At 48.6% G+C, this 8,909-nt stretch overlaps 1 long non-coding RNA gene across 1 annotated transcript; it reads right to left on the bottom strand.

The window, feature by feature from the left end:
* Positions 1–3,324: 3,324 nt before the first annotated feature.
* Positions 3,325–3,807, bottom strand: LOC122462506. Its single transcript, XR_006285067.1, has 2 exons — positions 3,719–3,807; positions 3,325–3,576 (listed from the first exon to the last, which is right to left on the bottom strand). It is a non-coding gene; the product is annotated as an uncharacterized LOC122462506 (long non-coding RNA).
* Between the last annotated feature and the right edge of the window lie 5,102 nt (positions 3,808–8,909).

The raw sequence follows: 8,909 nt of genomic DNA on the forward strand, positions 1-8,909 counted from the left end.
CCGCTAAAGGCATCATTATCCACAAACCCCAGGACAAGCATTTTGGGTAACTGTCCCCAAAACAGGTTCTCCTGGTTACTGACCCTGCTGCCTGCAGGGATGCTAAACACTTTCATTCCCACATGGTCCACAGGGTATTTAGCATTAGCGGTAAGCAGGGCCTCAGTGTGCCCCAGACGAACGCTCGGGGCCACCCGTACTTTCTTCACAAAAAGGGATGCTGATAGAATGCACAGTTTAAAGCCTTCGGTTCCACTGCCCATTAAAAAGAAAGCATCTTTACTGCGCGTCAATTTAATTTTCACATCCACTCCGTTCAACAGTAGTTTTTCTTGAAAAAACAGGTCGCTGTGTAGATGACCCAGAAGCTTTACTGTTCTGCTTTGGGCAGTCAGCTTTGCATGCCTCACAAACCCTAGATTCTCGCCATCCAACCCCGTTTCCTCCTACTGTCCGGCAGCGTCTTTGTAAAAGAGGCCAGTGGAAAATTGCGTGGCGAGGGTGTCGTCGCTGTAATTGAGCACCGATTCTATAAAGGCCCTGAAAGGGTGACAGTTGTTGCTTTGGCTTACAAGGCGGCCTCCAAGCGTGACATCCAGCTGACTAAAAAGAGAGGCCACTGGGTAATTCACCAGGCCCACCTCAGCGTCCGCGGCGAGTTCAGTTCCGTCTCCTTTTACAATCTTGCAACACAGGTACAGCAGTGTGTTGTTTAAATCCATATAATCTACGCCATTCCCTGCTATAAAGAAGTCAATGGGGGCAGACTCCGTAAACGGCTGACAGAGGCGGCACCTCGATGTAGATGCTTTTCTCAATGCTGGTCTGCGTAGGGTCTATTTGGAACAAGTCTAGTTCGGATGTGGTGCACTCTTCAGACCCTCAGTGAACAAAAGCCATGTTGATTAAAATATATCTCTTTTATCAGGCGGCGAGCGTTTCCTCTTTCGCCCCGGCTTCCTCTTGGACTTTCGCTTATGGCTGACCCTGCGGGTCAAAGCCCTTCTTTTAAAGGGTTTCGGGGGACCTGTGCGTCGCGGGTATGACGCATTTCTCTTTCTCTTCTTCCTCCTTTTAATGTACATCAGCCCCAATCCTTCCTGTGAAGCTGTATTCTCCACCTTCTCCAGAACAGCGTGGGAGACATGTCCTACCACGTCTTTAGCTATGTTTTGAGCAGCAGTTTTTATGTGGGGTTTAATAATCTCTAGCCCCCTCCTCAAAAGTGGTACGGCTTTTCGAAAGAGGCTACGGAATATTCCACCCATACATTGCGGGGGCTCCATGATATCCAGGAAGGGCATATCCCGCCTGGGCTTTGTAATAGTTCCTGTAGATGTTGGGGTAGCCGTAATTTTTTAGGATTGCCATAATAGTGTTTTGCTTTTTAGAAAACTCGCTCTTTCTGGGGATGCAGGTGTACCTTGACGATCACCTTGCCAAAGCGAAATGAGACGCTTCTGTTCTGATCTGTCTTTATTTCAATGATAATGGTGTCGATATGGTGTTTACTGATAGGGACGTAATGAGGTTTATCATAGGTGATGGTGACAAACTCTTTGTTTCTTCCTTGGACGGGGACACAACGTAACAGGGGAACAGAAAAGTCCCCCACAAACTGATGTTCTACGATATCCGTGTACAGATACAAGGAATTAAAACCCCCTGTAATGTCTGCTGAGAAGGGGAATTTTTGGACGCTGTGTTTGGGGCCCAAGCCCAGAATGTTAGCTAGTTCCCCGCTGGTAGAAAACATATAAGTAAAAGCGGTGGATTTAAGTCTAATTTTTCTACCCACAGGGTCTTAGTTCATGACCATCTTAGGCGGTCCGGGGTGACGAGCCATGGTACTGTTCATATTATCCAGTAATGCGGATATGGAAGCATAATAACCTCGTTGTAGGATGAAACTCCACGCCATACCTCCAAAGGTGATTTCAAAAGGGGTGTCTTCGTTGATAGTGTTCCAGCTGTGCGGGTATTGTATTTGCACTAACCCCACCTCCCAGGCACCCGGGAGATCCAAGGGCTTAATTAGCCGTATTGTAAAGTTCGAGCTGGTGTTTTTGGGAAAAACTGCAGAGCTGGCGTTGCTGGGCAAAGTAATTTAAAACCCGCTGTCGCTCATTTTCTCTGTCTTTTTGGGAGGAATAACTTTTGTTTGTTTTTGTTGTTTGTTTGTTGTTTGTGTCTAAATGTCACAGAGTTGAGAAGCTTTCACCCAGCTCTTAAACTTATCAGGCCACCCCAACCATTTCACCAGTAGTTGCTTTTTTCTCCCTTTTCCTTTCTCCGCTAGAACTTTTTCAATCCTGTAAGTCCTGTCTCGTTCGGGGTTTACTTTTTATAATTCTTCAGGGTAAAAAATCCAGTAACTGTCTCACCCTCGTAGTCTTTTAATCAGTATACAGGTCTCTGACCCCTGGTTAAGGCTTCATCCACTATGAATATCTCATCGGTAAATGTCTGTTCATAACCTTTTTCAAAAGCTCCTTTGATTTTAGATAGACTCACGTGGTTGCCTTTTCTAAAAAGGGCAACAATCGGTTTTATTTTAAAACCATCTCCATAAACCGTTTTCCATACCTTCAGAGAATTTGAAGGGTTAACATCAGCGGGTCTGGTACATATAGTTCTGTGAAAGCTCTGGTTGTAACTCTTTATAAAGTCAGGTAACACATCGATGTAGTGAAAGGTGTTATGGGCTGTAAAATATCTCCACATCCTAGTTTTTAAAGTTCTGTTAAATCGCTCCACAACCCTTGCTTTGACTTCATTATTAGTAACAAAATGATGAACGCCATGCCGCTTTAACAATCTGCTTAAGGGTTTGTTTAAAAATTATTTCCCCCAATTGGTTTGTAATTTTTGAGGCACACGCCCTTCGCTAAAAATAGCTTTAAAGGCCTTGGTTACCTCACCACTCGTCTTGTCTCTTAGGCCTAAGACCCAGGCATATTTGGATAGAATGTCTACCACTGTTAAGATGTACTTAAAATTGCTGTTGTGTTTGGAGAACCGGTGCATATCCACCAAATCTGCCTGCCATTGCGCATCCACATCTGAAACAATGGTCTTGTTTCTTTTAAAATTCGAGCCGGTTTGTGTAAAGTGTAAGCATCCTGGTCTGAAAGCCAAGCTGTTACCTGTCTTCTATTTAAAGTTTTACTATGCTTTTTGGCCACTTGAAAAAGAGGGTTCACCCCGCCAAAGCTCCCAATTTCCCCGGGGGTGTAATATATTTTCTTTAACAGAGACGTCTCTGGAGACATGCCTGTTACTGGCACCATCTTTTACTAACACAAGTGTGGGTGGGGGACAACATTCATATTAACACATTTAAATAAGTTTTATTAATCGCCTGGTTTAACACAACCTTTTACAACCGCCTGTAAAAATGGACGCCATGACTCCTAACATGAGGGTGTCTGTGCTGGTTCATTCTTCCATTTTGTCCTTTTCCTCTTGAGATCTGTGTCTCAGACATGAGCAAAGACAGCTGATGCATGATACATTTACTTCCACAGGGCTACCGATGTGTAAGTTCTCAAAGGCCTCTAGAAAGGCATCATCGAGCTGTCGAGAGATTTTTTTCAGAAAAGAAACAGTGTAAGCACCCCACTGCTTGGTTTTTAATTTACACAATCCCTGGTTCCTAACCCCCATTACACACTCCCCACCCCCACCCCTGACTGTTACTTCTTAAACATTCTTTTACCTGAGCTTTGTCTTTTCCATTCATCTTGTCCACTAGTGACTCCCCCGAGCTGCGATCGCCTTCCACCTCTAGGGGGGTGGACAACAAGAGGCCATCACGCTCATCGCAGTGCCTCACAAGCAGCCGAGTTTCGGGGTCGGTTTCCGGTGTGTCCATCAATGGCTGGGCCAAAGGGTCCTCCTCGGAACTCTCGCTGATGTAGCCCTTTCTTCACACAAGTCCAAAGGTGCTCGGGGCTAAAACAAAGTACGAAGTTCTCACGGGGGTGGTGAAGGAGTCCATGTTTCCACGATTTCTAAAACACACTCTCTTGGTAAAAGACAGCCTCTTCTGCCCGACGCTGGGACTTATGGGGTGATGGTACTGCGTTCTGATTGGCAGAGGGGTGTGTGACCCTCTTCTGGGGGGTTCACCCCATCCCAGAACCTGCCCTATTTTGGTCAAATCTGCTCTCAGGGCAGCCTGATTGGTAGAGGTTGGTGGGAGGAGTTGTTAGAGGGGTCACACGAATCATTTCCGGACGGGTCACCCCACCCTGGAACTCATCCTGATTGGTCAAGTCTCCTCTCTGGGCAGTTCTACAGGGGCAAAACCCATCCTGATTGGTAGAGGGTGGGGGGAGGAGTTGTTAGAGGGGTCACACGACCCACTTCCGGAGAGGACACCCTGTCCCAGAACTCGCCCTGATTGGTCAAATCTCCTCTTGGGGAAGTCCTATAGGGGAGAAACCTGATTGGTAGAGGGAAGTGGGAGGAGTTGTTAGAGAGGTCACATGACACACCTTGCTTCCGGTCATGTGGCAGCCTTGACCCCGGAAGGAATACCCCCATGGGGCGGGACTTCCAGTGAAGGGGGGCAGGGGTCAAGGGGTGGGGTTAAGGGGGCAAGAGGCAGCGTTAGGGTTTGATTGATGGTAGGGCCCTTATACTATGGTGACGTGAGTGATGAGGACGTGGACACAGACTTCTCTCAAAGCACGGGCCCTGGCAATGTGGGCATCATGGTGCTAATGGGGCAGGTTCATGCGGTGGAACTCCAATTCTGGGCTCGGGAAACAAGCACAGACTGGTGGGACCGCATAGTGTTGCAGCTCTGGGACGATTCCCAGTGGCTGCAAAACTTTCGCATGCATAAGGGCACTTTCATGGAACTTTGTGACTTGCTTTCCCCTGCCCTGAGGCACAAGAATACCAAGATGAGAGCAGCCTTCACAGTTGAGAAGCGAGTGGCAATAGCCCTGTGGAAGCTTGCAACGCCAGACAGCTACCGGTCAGTTGGGAATCAATTTGGAGTGGGCAAATCTACTGTGGGGGCTGCTATGATGCAGGTAGCCAATGCAATCAAAGATCTGCTGATATCAAGGGTAGTGACCCTGGGAAATGTGCAGGTCATAGTGAATGGCTTTGCTGCAATGGGATTCCCTAACTGTGGTGGGGCCACAGACGGATCCCATATCCCTATCTTGGCACCGGAGCACCAAGCTGGCGAGTACATAAACCGCAAGGGGTACTTTTCAATAGTGCTGGAAGCACTGGTGGATCACAAGGGACGTTTCACCAACATCAACGTGGGATGGCCGTGAAAGGTACATGGCGCTCGCATCTTCAGGAACTCTGGTCTGTTTCAAAAGCTGCAGGAAGGGACTTTATTCCCAGACCAGAAAATAACTGTTGGGGATGTTGAAATGCCTATAGTTATCCTTGGGGACCCAGCCTACCCCTTAATGCCATGGCTCATGAAGCCATACACAGGCAGCCTGGACAGTAGTCAGGAGCTGTTCAACTACAGGCTGAGCAAGTGCAGAATGGTGGTAGAATGTGCATTTGGACGTTTAAAAGCGAGCTGGTGCAGTTTACTGACTCGGTTAGACCTCAGCGAAACCAATATTCCCACTGTTATTACTGCTTGCTGTGCGCTCCACAATCTCTGTGAGAGTAAGGGGGAGACGTTTATGGAGGGGTGGGAGGTTGAGGCAAATCACCTGGCTGCTGGTTACACACAGCCAGTCACCAGCGTGGTTAGAAGAGCACAGGAGGGCGCGGTGCGCATCAGAGAAGCTTTGAAAACCAGTGTCATGACTGGACAGGCTATGGTGTGAAAGTTCTGTTTGTTTCTCCTTGATGAAACCCCCTGCCCCTTGGTTCACTCTGCTTCCCTGTAAGCTAACCACCCTCCCCTCCGCCCTTTGATCACCACTTGCAGAGGCAATAAAGTCATTAGAATCATAGAATATCAGGGTTGGAAGGGACCCCAGAAGGTCATCTAGTCCAACCCCCTGCTCAAAGCAGGACCAAGTCCCAGTTAAATCATCCCAGCCAGGGCTTTGTCAAGCCTGACCTTAAAAACCTCTAAGGAAGGAGATTCTACCACCTCCCTAGGTAACGCATTCCAGTGTTTCACCACCCTCTTAGTGAAAAAGTTTTTCCTAATATCCAATCTAAACCTCCCCCATTGCAACTTGAGACCATTACTCCTCGTTCTGTCATCTGCTACCATTGAGAAGAGTCTAGAGCCATCCTCTTTGGAACCCCCTTTCAGGTAGTTGAAAGCAGCTATCAAATCCCCCCTCATTCTTCTCTTCTGCAGACTAAACAATCCCAGCTCCCTCAGCCTCTCCTCATAAGTCATGTGCTCTAGACCCCTAATCATTTTTGTTGCCCTTCGCTGGACTCTTTCCAATTTATCCACATCCTTCTTGTAGTGTGGGGCCCAAAACTGGACACAGTACTCCAGATGAGGCCTCACCAGTGTCGAATAGAGGGGAACGATCACGTCCCTCGATCTGCTCGCTATGCCCCTACTTATACATCCCAAAATGCCATTGGCCTTCTTGGCAACAAGGGCACACTGCTGACTCATATCCAGCTTCTCGTCCACTGTCACCCCTAGGTCCTTTTCCGCAGAACTGCTGCCTAGCCATTCGGTCCCTAGTCTGTAGCGGTGCATTGGATTCTTCCATCCTAAGTGCAGGACCCTGCACTTGTCCTTATTGAACCTCATCAGATTTCTTTTGGCCCAGTCCTCCAATTTGTCTAGGTCCTTCTGTATCCTATCCCTCCCCTCCAGCGTATCTACCACTCCTCCCAGTTTAGTATCATCCGCAAATTTGCTCAGAGTGCAATCCACACCATCCTCCAGATCATTTATGAAGATATTGAACAAAACGGGCCCCAGGACCGACCCCTGGGGCACTCCACTTGACACCGGCTGCCAACTAGACATGGAGCCATTGATCACTACCCGTTGTGCCCGACAATCTAGCCAGCTTTCTACCCACCGTATAGTGCATTCATCCAGCCCATACGTCCTTAACTTGCTGACAAGAATGCTGTGGGAGACCGTGTCAAAAGCTTTGCTAAAGTCAAGAAACAATACATCCACTGCTTTCCCTTCATCCACAGAACCAGTAATCTCATCATACAATCTCATCATTGTCGCTTCACATTCATGCATTCTTTATTCATTCATCACACAAATAGGGGGATAACTACCAAGGTAGCCCAGGAGGGGTGGTGGAGGAGAGAAGCACCAGGAGGGGTGGTGGAGGAGGGAAGGACAAGGCCACACAGCATTTAAAAACTTATTGAATGCCAGCCTCCTGTTGCTTGGGCAATCCTCTGGGGTGGAGTGGCTGAGTGGCTGGAGGCCCCCCCACCGCGTTCTTGGGCATCTGGGTGAGGAGGCTATGGAACTTGGGGAGGAGGGTGGTTGGTTACACAGGGGCTGTAGCGGCGGTCTGTGCTCCTGCTGCCTTTCCTGCAGCTCAACCATTAGCTGGAGCATATTGGTTTGATCCTCCAGCAGCCTCAGCATTGAATCCTGCCTCCTCTCATCACGCTGCCGCCACCTTTCAGCTTCAGCCCTCTCTTCAGCCCACCACTTACTCTCTTCAGCCCGCCACCTCTCCTCCCGGTCATTTTGTGCTTTCCTGCACTCTGACATTGTCTGCCTCCATGCATTCGTCTGTGCTCTGTCAGTGTGGGAGGCAGCATGAGCTCAGAGAACATTTCATCAAGAGTGCGTTTTTTTCGCCTTCTAATCTTCGCTAGTCTCTGGGAAGCAGAAGATCCTGTGATCCTTGAAACACATGCAGCTGGTGGAGAGAAAAAAAGGGACAGTGGTATTTAAAAAGACACATTTTATAGAACAATGGGTACACTCTTTCACGGTAAACCTTGCTGTTAACATTACATACATAGCACATGTGCTTTCATTACAAGGTCCCATTTTGCCTCCTCCCAGCACGTGGCTAGCCCCTCCCCCCTCCCCGTGGCTAACAGCAGGGAACATTTCTGTTCAGCCACAGGCAAACGGCCCAGGAGGAACGGGCACCTCTGAGTGTCCCCTGAAGAAAAGCACCCTATTTCAACCAGGTGACCATGAATGATATCATTCTCCTGAGGATAACACAGAGAGATAAAGAACGGATGTTGTTTGAACACCAGCAAACATACACTGCAATGCTTTGTTCTACAGTGATTCCCGAGTACGTGCTACTGGCCTGGAGTGGTAAAGTGTCCTACCATGGTGGACGGAATAAGGCTGCCCTCCCCAGAAACCTTTTGCAAAGGCTTTGGGAGTATATCCAGGAGAGCCACAAATGCCAGGGCAAATTAATCATTAAACATGCTTGCTTTTAACCATGTATAGTATTTTAAAAGGTATACTCACCAGAGGTCCCTTCTCCGCCGGGCGGGTCTGGGAGGCAGCCTTGGGTGGGTTCAGGGGGTACTGGCTCCAGGTCCAGAGTGAGAAACAGTTCCTGGCTGTCGGGAAAAATGGTTTCTCCGCTTGCTTGCTGTGAGCTATCTACAACCTCATCATCATCATCTTCCTCGTCCCCAAAACCTGCTTCCGTGTTGCCTCCATCTCCATTGAAGGAGTCAAACAACACGGCTGGGATAGTGGTGGCTGAACCCCCTAAAATGGCATGCAGCTCATCATAGAAGCGGCATGTTTGGGGCTCGGACCCGGAGCAGCTGTTCACCTCTCTGGTTTTCTGGTAGGCTTGCCTCAGCTCCTTAAGTTTCATGCGGCACTGCTTCGGTCCCTGTTATGGCCTCTGTCCTTCATGCCCTGGGAGATTTTGACAAATGTTTTGGTATTTCGAAAACTGGAACGGAGTTCTGATAGCACGGATTCCTCTCCCCATACAGCGATCGGATCCCGTACCTCCCATTCGGTCCATGCT

Source organism: Chelonia mydas, chromosome 11 (assembly GCF_015237465.2).
Source record: "Chelonia mydas isolate rCheMyd1 chromosome 11, rCheMyd1.pri.v2, whole genome shotgun sequence".
Lineage (NCBI taxonomy): Eukaryota > Metazoa > Chordata > Testudines > Cheloniidae > Chelonia > Chelonia mydas.